The sequence below is a fragment of the Trachypithecus francoisi genome, unplaced genomic scaffold, assembly GCF_009764315.1.
Source record: "Trachypithecus francoisi isolate TF-2019V2 unplaced genomic scaffold, Tfra_2.0 Lachesis_group2, whole genome shotgun sequence".
NCBI lineage: Eukaryota > Metazoa > Chordata > Mammalia > Primates > Cercopithecidae > Trachypithecus > Trachypithecus francoisi.
The window spans coordinates 22,416,637-22,432,161 of NW_022681465.1; the positions used below are offsets into that span (position 1 = coordinate 22,416,637).

The following is a 15,525-nucleotide window of genomic DNA, read 5'->3' on the forward strand; positions in this document are numbered from 1 at the left end:
CCTTTTGCCAGACTTTCCAAAATCTATTTACTGCCCCCGCTCTTACAATGAACCATAATATTCTAAGTACTACTATCTAGTGGGAATTTTGGTCTTTTGAGCCATTCAATATTTATTCTAGCTGCTAATTCAGATACACATGACTTGGGAGGTTGTAGTGTATAAGCAATCAGTTTTGATCCACTAGTTTTTTCCCCTTAAAACTAAGAAAGAAAATTATTCATAAAATGTTGACCTTACAAAGCATCAAGAAGCCTTTAACACTAGAATCTTACTCTAAGGCCACTGATAATGTTTCAGAAAACGTGAAAGCTACACACTGCTTTTTGACTACAGACTGCCTTTTCCAAAATAATGAAATGTTTTATAACTGAACTTTTGACTAGCATGAAAAGTACTCTTACGTGGACTCTCGGGAGGTTTTTGATCCATAACCAAGAGAAGCATAAATATTAACACAGATTCTGCCACTTAGCTCTATTATGTCAACATGATCAACCACAAGTGTAAAGGGTTATAAATTTGGGTCAACAATTGGGTCTTCCTATATTATCAAATTAACCTCAAAGGACCAATCCAGTCATAAAACCATGAGAGTGTGTTAAGAGGAAAAAGGGGCCAGGCGCGGTGGCTCATGCCTGTAATCCCAGCACTTTGGGAGGCTGAGGCAGGCAGACCACAAGGTCCAAGAGATCAAAACCATCCTGACCAACATGGTGAAACTCTGTCTCTACTAAAACACAAAAAATTAGCCGGGTGTGGTGGCGCACACCTGTAGTCCCAGCTACTCAGGAGGCAGACGCAGGGGAATCGCTTGAACCCAGGATGCAGAGGTTACAGTGAGCCAAGATCACACCACTGTACTCCAGCCTGGGTGACAGAGTGAGACTCTGTCTCAAAAAAAAAAAAAAAAAAAGAAAAAGGAAGGAGGGCACAGTATCAGTAAGAATACAAACTGGGACTGGGCGCAGTAGTTCACACCTGTAATCCCAGCACTTTGGGGTGCCAAGTTGGGCAGATCACTTCAGGTCAGGAGTTCGAGACCAGCCTGGCCAATATGGCAAACCCCCGTCTCTACTAAAACTAAAAAAAATTAGCCAGGCGTGGTGGCGCGCACCTCTAATCCCAGCTACTCGGGAACCTGAGGCTGGAGAATCACTTGAACCCAGGAGGCAGAGGTTGCAGTGAGCCGAGATTGTTCCACTGCATTCCAGCCTGGGTGACAAGAGTGAAAACTCCATCTCAAAAAAAAAAAAGAAAAAACCAAACTGGAGTCAGACCTGTATCAAGTACTGGTTTGAAATGATGGGCTTACAATCATCTTATTGCCTAAATTTCCTCACTTATAAATTGGTGATATCTATGTCACAATTTTGGTGTGAGGATTAAATGAGATACATGTAAAGCAGCAGAGCTCACTGCACCACTGGCATTCAACACTACTTTTTTCTTCAGTGGTTATGAACCCCTGAATCTTTTGAGTTTCTATAGTTTCCACAAAACTAAAAACCAAATGACAATTTTTTAGTCTCAAATAAACTATAGTTATCATTGTCATAATTTTAGATTAACAAAGGAAACTACTGGTCTAAAACATGGCAGTTAGCTTCATCAAACATTGTTTTATGATGCTGAAGTGTTTACTTAGCAACAATACATAATCTTACAGAAGAAAAATATTTGCCTCCCAAAAGGCTGAGTGCAATACAATTTTTGATTTAATGTAGTCAAGTCATATTTTCATCTGTTTGGTCTTTAATTAGGAGAGATTACTAATACACCTATCTCCCTATAATCAAAATCTGCCTAATAAAACTATATACAATCACTCAATGCACCTAGAGAATCACCAGTAATGCTCTGTATTTGGACATACAGAGCCACTGGCTAACTTGTTTTATTAAGTCTCTATGTGTCTGTAGCAATAACTTGGAAAGAAAATGACCATGTCTAATGATTTCCTCTTTGCTACTATTTTACACTTAAAACTGCATCAAATATTTAACCCAAGTTTAGGCAATGGAGCACAACATAAGTGCAAACCTAGCACAGGGCATAGGAAAGCAAATCTTATTCTTCTAGTAACTGTAGGCTGAAAGTTGTAGTATTATGATTTTACATCAGATAATCTCTACCTCTAATGAGGAAAAAAATTGTTTTTGAAATCACACAAAATTCCACAGGCAAAACAGTTTTGTGTGACCAAATAAAAATGCAATCATTTCAACCAAAAAATCAGGGGAACGTTTGAAAAACATACATGCAATATGTATTATAAAGTTAATTCCTAAGTTTTGGACTTAAGGAAACAAAGCTGGTGACTAACACAGGTGCCTACCTTCTCTTGACCCTGTCTCCTCTTTAAACTATTACCCTTCTTTCCTTCTCCTCTAGTTTAAATTTTTCCAAATAGTAGCCTATAACCTTCTTCATCTGAACCTGCCATTTGCTCCTCCGCCCAATCTACTATTTGACTTATATATCCCCTGGTCCCCCAAAAATTTTTCCTGCGTTCATTCCCCCACCTGCCAAATCCTATCAACCCATTTCCAGATCTCCTCATCCCACCCTAAACCTAGGCACAACGATCACTACTGAAAACTCCCTCTTTCTTGGCACTATGACCTCTCTTGGCATCTGCAACGTGACTCTCTCCTGGTCTGCCCTGATCTCTTGAACTACTTCAATCCTGTCCAAAACAAAATATTAGCTGTTCCTTAGGGTTCCCTTAGTCCTCTCCTCTTGTGGTCCACGAGTTAAGTTTCACACTTGCATATGTGCATACTTTCATTCTCTTCAGCAGAGTCCATAATTCTTAACTGATTCTCAAATGGGGATCTTACCTCTGCCAAAAAGGTGAAAAACATTTGTTCACACACTCTTCTGAGTAATCCCCTAACTTCCAACGCCAACTATACAATGACCAAATCTACCAAACCCCCAGCCGCTGTCTGGTCCAGATACCTGTTAGACATATCCCCTAAGTATCCAGAAGGTATGTCAAACTTAACAGCATCAAAAATCAAACTATTCTACTTTCCTTGTCCAAATCTGTTCTTCCTTTTTTTTTTTTTGAGACAGAGTCTTGCTCTGTCGCCCAAGCTGGAGTGCAGTGGCTGGATCTCAGCTCACTGCAAGCTCTGCCTCCCGGGTTTACGCCGTTCTCCTGCCTCAGCCTCCCAAGTAGCTGGGACTACAGACACCGCCACCTCGCCCGGCTAGTTTTTTGTATTTTTTAGTAGAGACAGGGTTTAGTAGAGACTGTGTTAGCCAGGATGGTCTTGATCGCCTGACCTCGTGATCCGCCCGTCTCAGCCTCCCAAAGTGCTGGAATTACAGGCTTGAGCCACTGCGCCCGGCCCCACATCTGTTCTTCTATTTCCCAAGTTAAATCATACCAACAGTTCTCCAAGCTAAACAAGTTCTGAATCATACTCAACTCTTTCCTATTTTTTTATAGCTTATGGCTTCTCTGTCCCTAATTCTGGTATCCTGTGCTTTTCTATCCCCTATGCCAATGTACTTGAGCTCTCACAGGATGTAAATGAACTCTAACTCCTTTAATCCAGCTTCTACATTTTCATTATGTGCCTCCTGAAAAAGTATGTTACATGAACCATTTGCTCACCCATATCCACCTAAACTCTCACTGGATTTCTATCTATACAGGAAATCCCAACACTTTATGAAAAAGCCTACAACTATTCACAAGCTGTTTCTGACCACTCTTCTTGCACCTCTCATCCCTGTGTCCTATGCTCCACCGCCCAAGTTGTTCCCAACATGCTGTTCCTTCTCCCTGTCCTACTCAACCTAACAAATCCCTATTCATCCTTTAAAACCCAGCTTAAAGACCTCTGAGATGACTCCCTGGGTTTTCCAAGCAGAATGAGTTTCTCTTTCCTTAGCATGCCCAAAATGTTTTGTGCTTTCTTAATTACTGTATAATCTGATGAGTATTCTATTGGTTCGTTTGTCTTTCTCCACAACACTATAAACTTCCTTGGGACAAAAGACTGTAAGCCCCACAAAGGTAGCATGGGACCTGAGACATAGGTTGTTCAACAAGGATTTTTGAAACTGAGTTTTAGTACTATTTAAAAATGGTATTAAACAAGTATAATTAACTATAAAACTTGCTTTGAAAATGTGAACTTGAATTAGCTGGGCGTGATGGAGGGTCTCTGTAGTCCCAGTTACTTGGGAGGCCGAGGCAGGAGAATGGTGTCAACCCAGGAGGCAGGGCTTGCAGTGAGCCTAGATGGTGCCACTGCACTCCAGCCTGGGCCACAGTGCGAGACTCCGTCTCAAAAAAAAAAAAAAAAGAAAAGAGAAAAACAAAACGTGAATTTGGCCAGGTACAGGGGCTTACACCTATAATCCTAGCACTTTGGGTGGCCAAGGCGGGAGGACTGCTTGAGCCCAGGAGTGTGAGACCAAACTGGGCAACGTAGAGAGACCTCATCTCTACTAAAAATAAGAAAAATCAGCCAGGTATGGTGGCACACACCTGTGATACCAGGTACTCAGGAGGCTCGCATGAACCTGGGAGGTCAAGGCTGCAGCAAGTCATCATCACTCCAGCTTGGGTGACAGAGTAAGACCCTGTCAATAAAGAAAAGGAAAAGGAAAAGAAAGAAAAAGGAAAAAATAGAAAGGAAAAGGTGAACTTGTTCCAGTGTAACTGATACACAAATTAGAGAACAATCTGAGCACAATCCATACCTTGTTTATTTATGCGCTATTTTGTCACGTAAGCACTAGATGAAGGGAGAAAGTCTGCACCCAGTCGAACTGAACGGTGTAGAAATACATGAAACACACTTCAAACACCTACCAGCTAAGTCAGTTCACTATGTGTTAAGGGCCACACCTATTCGCTTCTGGTGTTACAACCTTCCATCTGATTATAGGTAATTCTTCTACCACTTCACAGTAACTCATAAGCAGCAACCTTTCTGACATCCCTTTCCACAAGCAAACCAGGCCTTTTCAAGGCAAAATGCCACATTTATTACAGTATCTATATATTTCTTAACCATTCAACACGTGTAAAACTATTCTATCATTTTTACCAGGTTCCTTTTTTAAACGTGTCACTGATAAAGAGCTTCCTTTTTTAAATGTGTCACTGACAACCCCATTTGTCAGTCATTTCTACTGCACAATTCTGCAAAGGAGTGATTTTTTAGGAACCTATATGTTGCTTTACAGCAAACTGACTGTATAAATAACAGATGTATGAGAACTTCTTAGACTTTAAGTTAGTCTCACTATTCCAATTCCAATAATTTACTAGAGAGGAAACTGCCATCCCAAAATTTCACAAAATGTTTACAACGCATATCCTAGCAAACCATCAGGATACTGATAACTTTTTAAGCTTGGTGGCTTTGATTTCAATTGGGCATAGGGTTGAATCTTCCAGCTTAAGGTTTATAGCCTGCCTAAGCCTAACTCAGAAGACAAGTGTTCTCGACACCTGAACTTTCATGAGTACCATGTTATGATTTTCATTGTTTTGACTGTTTTTAACTTCTTCCAAAACATACTGACATTTTGATTTTAAATGACCCTGTATTACAGAGCAACTGGACATAGCCCTAAAGTCCCTTAAGGGACCACAGACTCAGGAGACACCATATCCAAGTTAAAAATAGATCCAAGCCGGGCACGGTGGCTCACGCCTGTAATCCTAGCACTTTGGGAGGCCAAGGTGGGCAGATCACTTGAGGTCAGGAGTTTGAAACCAGCCTGGTCAACATGGAGAAACCCTGTCTTGGCCACACCCAGCCTCAGCAATTCTTAATTTCAGATACATAGCGTTTTATTAATCACACTTTGTTGTAAAATGACTACCTTGAGTAATGGGTATAAAGATATCTACAAATCCAACTCTGGTTTTCCCAGTAAAATATACATTTTTAGCTGAGCCTATTAGGACTTTTCCAAAGTGATAAATGCTTTAAAGTGGAGCTTCCCAAACCAGTGGACCTTACTTACATATGGGAATGGGTTCTAAATGTGCTGAACATATTGATCCCTCACCCCTAATGGCCCAAAGAATATAGCTGTGAGCTGCCTTAACCATTTATTTCAGTATGTCTTACATATATTATCTTTCTCTGTTACACCACGAAAAAAGTTTATGCTTTAAAGAATATAAGAAGGCAAATACAGGTACTGGAATGTCTAAGCATTAACCAAAATGCATACTTTTTTTTTTTTGAGACCGAGTTTCACTCTTGTCGCCCAGGATGGAGTGCAGTGGCAATCTCTGCCTCGCGGGTTCAAGCCATTCTCCTGCCTCAGCCTACTGAATAGCTGAGATTACAGGCATGAGCCACCACACCTGGCTAATTTTGTATTTTTAGTAGAGACAGGGTTTCACCATATTGGCCAGGCTGGTCTCGAACTCCTGACCTCAGGTGATACACCCATCTTGGCCTCCGAAAGTGCTGGGATTACAGGTGTGAGTCACCACACCTGGCATAAAATGCATACTTTTAAACTACAGGTACAGTGGGCAAATTCCTACAATGCCTTTACACATTTGTAGTTAGGATCAAGTTCTATAAACCAACCTTATGTCTGCTCAAAAGAAAACAGTTTGAAATTTCCCAATAATTGTAGTTTTACTTTGCCAACAACATTTAAGAAACCTGAAAATACCTACAAATTGAACAGGCATATTCAAAAGGAGCTGCCTGGGCTGCATCACCACTATCAAGACACTATGTAAATTACCTAATGATTGGCTTTCAGAGAAAATCTTCAGTCTCACAAGAATATCTATGTCTTTTGTCACCATTTTTAAAAACTGATCAAGACAGGGTCTCACTACGTTGTGACAGTTATCACAGGCTTTAAATATTTCATATTTTTCTGAGACAGGGTCTTGCTGGTCTCAAACACCTGGGCTCAAGCCATCCTCCTTCCTCAGCCTCCCAAAGTGCTGGGATTACATGGTGAGCCATCATGCTTGGCAATTACATAATCTTTTTTGACCATTTCATTAAGCATCTCGTTTACCTACTGAGAAGTGACCTGAAATAACTTCTAACCATTAAAATACCCTCTACCCACCCAAAAGAATAAATCTCTAGCAATGAGGTCATACACTCACGTGCTCTCACATGCACACAAACCCAGTCCTTCCCCTAGTAATTACAGTACCATGGGCAAGTCACCTCCACCTTTCTAGGTCTGTTTTCTCATTAGCAGCTGTTCAAATATTTTGTTTAAAACAAAACACCTGGAGTAGATCACAGATATAAAGATATTAAGCAATTTTTATTCTAAATTTTACTCTAAAAGTCATGACATTCTAAAGACTGTGATGGCCAGGCATGTTAGCTCATGCCTGTAACTGCAGCACTTTGGGAGGCCAAGGAAGGAAGATCGCTTGAGTTCTGGAGTTGGAGACCTGTCTGGGCAACAAAGCAAGACTCTACAAAAAATTTAGAAATCAGCCGTGGTGGTGTCTGCTGGTAGTCCCAGCTAGTCAGGAGGGTGAGGCAGACGGATCGCTTGAACCCAGGAGGCAAAGGCTGCAGTGAGCCAAGAACTGTGCCACTGCACTCTAGCCTGGGTGACAGAGTGAGATCCTGTCTCGAAAACAATAAATAAATTAAATAAAGACTGTGATAAATGTCTTAACAGCAATTCTCCAAAAAAGCCACCCTTTTGATCAATGGCCCACGTCTACTCCTACAGCCTACAAATCTGTTCTGGAGTGGTAAATTCTAGTACATTGTAAAAAATACAAAGTGCTACTACACACCATTTTATTTTTCAGTTATTCATATTCACTCTCTTCCTCTTCAAAGTTAAATTCCCAGATACAAGTAGGCAAGAAGATTCAGCACTAACAATGAGACAATCCACCTGGAAAACAGGTAAGTATGGGAACTCAAATTCAAGCAGATTATCTAAAACACATCAGCTTAACACAGTAACAACAAATCCAAGAAGGTCAAGCGAGATGACCATTCACAATGTTGTCAGTGGCAATAACAGTTAAAAACAGAAGGCTACAGGTGTTGGTTAGCAGGCTCTTCGCGGAAGTTCGTGAAGGAGGTACAGAGTCAAATGAAGTTTCCAAAGAATATAAAGATCAGTGTTGAAAAACAAAAAGGAGGGGTGCAATTTGGGTTACCAGAGAAAACTGCTTCTAGAAACCAGTACGATCTCAGAGTCCTTAGCAATACTATAAAATAAATCTCTTCATTGCATGCTAAGTGCTTCTTTAACCTGTAACCCACCCCATCCTCTCCCCCCAAAATCTGCGTTAAACTGAATTTTAAGAACATTTTAGGGGAGGGGTAAGCAGTGGGTTTCCCGCTTGACAGTAACTGCGGCCACAGAGTGCGAAGTTCCACACCCCACACGGCGAGCCACCCAGACAGCCGCTTCTCCGAAGTTGCCACCCGTCTTGGCCCCGAGTCCGGGGACAAGGACTCGCCTCCTCCAGCGACGGCAGCCAGGACCAGCCGGGACCCGAGAGCCCAGCGCCGGCCCCCTCCCCTCTGCCCGCCGCCGTCAATCAACAACCCCCGGCAGGGACTCGGCTCGGGGGCGCGGCCCCGGGCGGGATCGCGGCGCGTCCAGGGGGCCCCAACAGCCGCCAGCCTGGGGAGCGGCGAGCCCGCTGCCCATGAAACTAAAGTTGCCCGCGACCTAGGCCGGCCGACGGGGCGGTCCGTGCGCGGCCGCAGAAAGAAGCGGCGCCCCGGCCGGGCCTCGGGCCTGCCTCGCTCACCTCTCGGGGTGCGCCGCCTTCCTCCGCCGCTGCCGCCTCCTCCTCCCTGTGAGTGCAGCGGGGTCTGACCTGTGGAACCACCATACCAGTCCCGCCCGCTGCTGCAGCGCCGCCACCGCCGCCGCTCCGCTGCCGCCTTAGTCGCTGCTCTTTGTTCCCCCTCCGAGAGCCACTGCTTCAGCCGCCCGCCTCAACCGCCCCGGCGGGCCGCCACTACGCCCACCCGCCCGCTCGGCCCCCGGCCTCGCCCTCCTCGCTGCGCCCGCCGCTGCCTTCGCCTCCGCGCCGCCGACGCCGCCGCCACCGACGCCGACGCCTCCTCCTCCGCGCCCCCCTCGTTTTCATTGAAAGCAAACAAGCATCATGGCGGCGGCCGCCTTCCCTCAGCCAGCGAGCGCCCGGACCGCCGCCGGCACGCCAACATCCCGGCCGCTCATTGGCCGTCGTCGCTGGGCGCAACCATCCGGCCTTTGGCGCGGGGGTCGCTCCGGCTGGCCGCGGCCTAGGCCCCGCCCCTCACCCCCGCGCTGAGGAACGGTGGCGCGGTCCGGCGCGCTGCGGGCTCTCCTCCCGGTCTGTCCTCATCCTCTTTCCGTCCATCCTTCGTCTCCTTCTGTTTCCGCTCTCCTCGCTCTTTTCCTGCCTTGGCACTTCTGTTTTCACCTCTCTTTAGCGCTCCTCCGTTTCTCATCTACTTCTTTTTCCGCCTCGGGTGGTCCACTTTTTTTTTTTTTTATTTTTTGAGACGGAGTCTCGCTCTGTCGCCCAGGCTGGAGTGCAGTGACGCGATCCTGGCTCACTGCAAGCTCCGCCTCCCGGGTTCCTGCCATTCTCCTGCTTCAGCCTCCCGAGTAGCTGGGACTACAGGTGCCCGCCACCACGCCCGGCTAATTTTTTTTTGTATTTTTAGTAGAGGCGGGGTTTCCCCATGTTAGTCAAGATGGTCTCGATCTCCTGACCTCGTGATCCGCCCGCCCCGGCCTCCCGGATGCTGGGATTACAGGCGTGAGCCACCGCCCCCGGCCGGGTTGTCCGCTTTTATCTCCTCTCTTCTCTTCCCTCTTTTCCTTGATCCTCCTCCCCTTTTTCTCTCCTTTTCCTTTTCCTTATGCCTTCGCCTGTCATTCACGTCCAAACACAGGTATTTGCCTGGAGCCAGTATCTTGATCTGCCTAAAGACAAAACAGTCAGTTGTGAACAGACGAATGTTATTCCTTCCTCAATGACGCAGAAAAAGAGTAAGTTAACATACCGTTTCAGTCCACTAATGGTAATTCATTCCAGTACATTAATGGACCGTATGGTGCTGGGGTCCTAGCCTGAGTAACGGACAACAGCTGCTGTGCTCAAAGATCGAAAGGTGTTCCGGGCAAACTCTGGTGGCTGAAGGTGAGCAGAGAAATGATTGGGCTGACTCATGATGCTTACATCAGGAAATATTAGTTGACTGATGGTCAGGGCACAGGGATGAATCAGACCCCACCCAGCCATGAGTAAGCTCACAGTCTAGGGGCAAGAATAACACTCAACAGACTTAATATTGGAGGTATATTGGTTTGGCGCGGTGGTTCACGCCTGTAATCCCAGCACTTTGGGAGGCCGAGGCGGGCAGATCACCTGAGGTCGGGAGTTTGAAAACAGCATGACCAACATGGTGAAACCCCGTCCCTACTGAAAATACAAAAAATTAGCCAGGTGTGGTGGCGGGCACCTGTAATCCCAGCTACTCGGGAGGCTGAGGCAGGAGAATCGCTTGAACCTGGGAGGCTGAGGTTGTGGTGAGCCAAGATCGCACCATGGCACTCAGGCCTGGGCAACAAGAGTGACACTCTGTCTCAAAAAAAAAAAATTCGAGGTATATGCTGAAGGGTATGGCGTGAAGGAAAAGGGATAGCTGCCTGCCCACCTATGTGGCAAAGTAGGATAGGCTGCTAACTGCTTCCTGGAAAATCAACCCTGAAGAAATGGGAGTGAGACAGGTTCCAGGAACTAACAGTAGCAACAAACCAAGGCTTCTGCGTCACTGAAGGCTGTTGAGACCTGGGGATGTGGGAAATGGGTTGCTGTTGCCTGGGGTGGAGGAGACCTGGCTGGAAGGGTGAGGAAAGGATGAAGGAAAAGCTGTTCAGAGATCAAGATGGTCTCCCTCTCCCCAGCATGGCCTTGGGATGGTCATTGCTTAGCATTGCCATGACATCAGTAGTGACAGCCCAGGCCTCTAGGGCCATAGGACACTGGGCAACGATGGCAGTGCCAAAGCCCAGGAGTCAGGAAGAACACATGCATACCAGCAAGCTGCCTGTGGCCATCCCTCCACAACCTCCTCCCGCCCCAGGCAGGGAACCGTGCAGCCCTGTGTTGTACAGAGCATCCCGGGCTGAGAGGCCAATGGGACAGACACCCTGCAGGGCTTCTCCTCCCTGTGTGAGTGCCCTGACCATCTGTGCTCCAGCCTGGGTGCCTTTTTGTAATTTGTATGGCCAGAGGCAGCTACTCTCAGCCTGGTGCAAGGACTCACGCCTGTAATCCCAGCACTTTGGGAGGCCTAGGCGGGCAGATCACTTGAGACCAGGAGTTCGAGACCAGCCTGGCCAACATGGCAAAACCCTGTCTCTACTAAAAATACCCCAAAAAAATCAGCTGGGTATGGTGGCGGGCACCTGTAATCCCAGCTACTTGGGAGGCTGAGGCGTGAGAACCGCTTGAATCCAGGAGGCAGAGGTTGCAGTGAGCTAAGGTTGCGCCATGGCACTCCAGCCTGGGCAACAGAGCGAGACCGTCTCAGAAAACAAACAAACAAACAAAAACCAGAGGGAGCAATCCCCTTGTGACTGGCAGGATTGTGTGGAGGTGGGGAGGTCTTGTTGTACAAAAGTTGGTAGCATAAAGCAACAGTTTTACTGTATCTCATGATTCTGATGCTCGCCCTTGGGGCCTCATGCCTCTGCCAAAGGTGGCAACTGGGTGTTGAATATCTGGCACCTCGGTGCCCCCTAACGAAGCCTCCTTCTGCAGTGTCTCATCCTTCAGCCTTTGTGTGTGGCCCCTCTCTCCAGCAGGAGGTGATCCTGCACTTCTTATATGACAACCAGGGGCTCTAAGAGGAAAGCAAAGCTGCCCGGCCTTCTGAAGAAGGCCACTTCCTCAATATTCTATTAATTAAAGCAGGCACAAGCCCAAGCCAGATTCAAGAGGAAAGGACATAAGCTGTAGCGGAGCTGCGCACACATACAGGGTGGGGTGGACTTACTGGAGCCCTCTGGGGAGACTTGCTACCACTGGGAGGGTACAATAGTGGCTCTGCTTTGCATGCCCTGTTCTTTCTGCATATCTGAAGAGAACCCCACAAAACACCTACTCACCTTTCAGATCCAGATCAAAGTGCTGCTCACATTAGGCCAGACCTCCCATTGCAAGTTATAAAACTCACAACTCAATATTTCTTTGCAAGAAAGAGGGAATTGAATTGAAAGAGGGAATGCGGACCCATTCGAACGTCGTAAGGTGGCATCAAGAATCAGTCTCACCTCCTACCTTCCACCCCACTCTCCCCTCTGCTGGCCTCACACAGGTGGGAAAGATGCCACCAACACCTGCAGGCTTAGATTCTACCAGCTTCTTCGCTTAGAGAAGGTGCTTCTTTCCTAATGGCCAAAGACCCAGGGCAGGCTCGCACTGCCCTGGCCTGGGCCTTGTTTCTGCTGCAGCCAGGCAGTACCAAAGCAGGACCAATCTGGGATTGATACGTGCTAAGCTAGGACAGCATGAATTGGTGGCAACCAGCACCATCTTCCCACCACGTGGAGAGATGAGACAGTGATGAAGATGTGGAGTCTCAGAGCAGGGGCCTGACAGTTTGATTTCAGTAGTTTTTTCCTTTAGCCTGTGACCTATACCAGAACCTGTTTCAGGTATACAATACCTTTTTTTTTTGCTTAAGTTAGTTTGAGTTTGGCTTCTGTAGCTTACAACCAAAATAACTCTGATTTGACCAGTAAATGCGTTGCACAGATGGATGCGTCACCAGAATGGGTCCTCATCCGATGTACACAGCAAGTCAGTGCACCAAGACACCAGGCTACAGCAGAGGAACAGTTTTAATCCTAGGGCCACGGGATGTGGAGACAGGAAGAAACCAAATCTGCCTCCCTGATGAGTTTGGGGCAGGATTTTCCAGGGTTTTGGAGTGGGCTACAGAGTGGAGCTTGTCGGTTTGTCAAGGAGAGCAGGATGAAGCTGTGTTCTCATGCTGATTTGGTTCCTTTGGGTGAGGGTTAGGGGGGTCTTCAGACTGGTTGGCATCAGCTGTTCGACTGCAATTCAGGATCTGCTTGAGCACTTCTTTTATATTTATTTACTTATATTTTCTTTTATTTTTATCTCTGAGACAGAGTCTTGCTCTGTCGCCCAGGCTGGAGCGCAGTGGCACAATCTCTGCTTGCTGCCAGCTCCGCCTCCCAGGTTCAAGCAATTCTCCTGCCTCAGTTTCCCGAGTAGCTGGGATTACAGAGGCACACCACCACACCCGGCTAATTTTTGTATTTTTAGTAGAGACGGAGTTTCACTATGTTGGCCAGGCTGGCCTCAAACTCCGGACTTTGTGATTCACCCGCCTCGGCTTCCCAAAGTGCTGGGATTACAGGTGTGAGCCACTGCACCCAGCCTGTATTTATTTATTTTACTGTATTTTTGAGACAGGGGCTCACTCTGTCAGCCAGGCTGCAGTGCAGTGGCATGATCACAGCTCACTGCAGTCTCAACCTTCTTGGGCTCAGGTGATCCTCCCACCTCAGCCTCTGGAGTGGCTGGGACTGCAGGCACACACCACACCCAGTTAATTGTTGTTGTTGAGATGGGATTTCACCATGTTGCCCAGGCTGGTCTCCAGCTCCTGCCCTCAAACAATCTACCCGCCTTGGCTTCCCAAAGTGCTCGGATTACAGGCATGCGCCACTGTGCCAAGCTGCGTAAGTAATTTTTAAACAAAAGCCTTAGGACTCTAATGTCAGAAATCCCGTCTGTAGTAACGGCGGGGGTGCACAATGGTCAGTGTCTGGGAGCTACATGACTTTCTGTTACAAGGAAGTGGGTCTAAGTGCCACCTGATTAATGCTTAATTATAACTATATTTCTGTCCAGGATTCCTGTTAACTCTGAGAGGGGGGCCTCAGGTGGGTGGTTGAATAATGAAAACGGACACCTAGGTGATGGCCATGGTGGTTGATGTTGCTGTGGTGTCTGTCACTCAGACATGACTGGGGCATTGGAATTCCAACCTGGGACTGATGGAGAACGTTCTATAGTTTGAATATTTGTCTCCTCCAACACTCATGAAGACAGAATTAACAATCAAAAGAGAAGCAAAGCAGACAAATTTGGAAAACTCAGCCTGGCCATGTAGAGTGAAAAAGCATGTTCAAAAGCAGAAACCAAGAGTGGCCCAGTGGTCTTTCACTAAGATGAGTACAGAGAAAAAGGATCATCAAAGAGAATGGAGCCGGGTGTGGTGGCTCACGCCTGTAATCCCAACATTTTGGGAAGCCGAGGTGGGTGGATCCCCTGAGGTCAGGAGTTCACAACCAGCCTGGCCAACACGGTGAAACACCGTCTCTACTAAAAATACAAAAAAGTAGCCGGGCATGCTGGCAGTCGCCTGTAATCCCAGCTGCTTGGGAGGCTGAGGCAGGAGAATCACTTGAACCCGGAAGGCAGAGGTTGCAGTGAGCCAAGATCGTGCCGTTGTACTCCAGCCTGGGCAACAAGAGTGAAACTTCGTCTCAAAAAAAAAAAAAAAGAAAACGGAAGAAAGACCTCTAGGGCATTTTGGAGGTCTTTGAGGCCACCCTTGCTGTCACAGGCTCTGAGGCCTAGAGGGCCTGGAGGGCAGAACGATTTCAGGGGATGGCCCAGTATTGGGAGGTGGGGTCTTTAAGAGGTAATTGGGCTGTGAGGACTCTCCCAGGCTGGCAGATCGCTTGAGCTCAGGAGGTTGAGGCCAGCCTGAGCAACATAGCAAAACCCCATCTCTACAAAAAATACAAAAAAGTGGGCCAGGTTTTGGTAGATATTGCCAAATGGCTCATTGAAAAGGCTGTACCAGTTTATATTTCCACGAACAGTGTATAAAGGTCTGTTTTTCAAGTCAACTAAAACTCTGTCTCTGACTTTGTTTCTCTCTGTCTCTTACACACATGAATAAGAGTCTAAGGGAAATAAGTATTTGAATTTCACGGTAGGTATATGTGAAGCTAAATTCCTCAAAGCTTCTTTGACGATGTTCTCAATGGTAGGTTACCCTATTTTCTTTAACTGAAGTTAAGTTCAACCCACATGAATGAATGAATTCATTCATGGATTAATTAATGGGTTATCATGGGAGAGGAACTGGTGGCTTTGTAGGAAGAGGAGACAGACCTGAGCTAGCGCCTTCGCACACCCAGCCCTGTTGCCGTGTGATGCCCTGTGCTGCTTTGGGACTGTAGGGAGTCCCCACCAGCAGGAAGTCCCCACCAGCAGGAAGTCCCCACCAGATGTGGCCCCTTGATCTTGGACTTCTCAGCCTCCAGAACTGTAAGACATAAATTCCTTTTCTATGTAAATTACCCAATTTAAGATATTCTGTTATAGGCAAAAGAAAACAAATGAAGACAAGTGTGCACCATAACTATATGAGTCCAGCAATTGGATTTGCCAGGGCCCCCAGAGATACACAGTGTTGATTACAGACTGACCACAAGAACCAAAATTCACAGGAGACTGATGAA

The 15,525-nt window shown here is 46.6% G+C and overlaps 1 protein-coding gene across 4 annotated transcripts in view; it reads right to left on the minus strand.

The window, feature by feature from the left end:
• The window catches only part of CNOT6 (CCR4-NOT transcription complex subunit 6), an 87,612-nt gene extending 78,430 nt beyond the window's left edge, over positions 1-9,182 (minus strand). For 2 of the 4 annotated variants that reach the window (XM_033178880.1, XM_033178883.1), the window contains exon 1: positions 8,762-9,146. The gene's annotated coding sequence lies outside the window, so the exon portion shown is untranslated. Of the gene's footprint in view, positions 1-7,783; positions 7,888-8,761 lie in introns of all 4 variants that reach the window. The other 2 variants (XM_033178881.1, XM_033178884.1) reach the window with 2 other exon arrangements.
• Between the last annotated feature and the right edge of the window lie 6,343 nt (positions 9,183-15,525).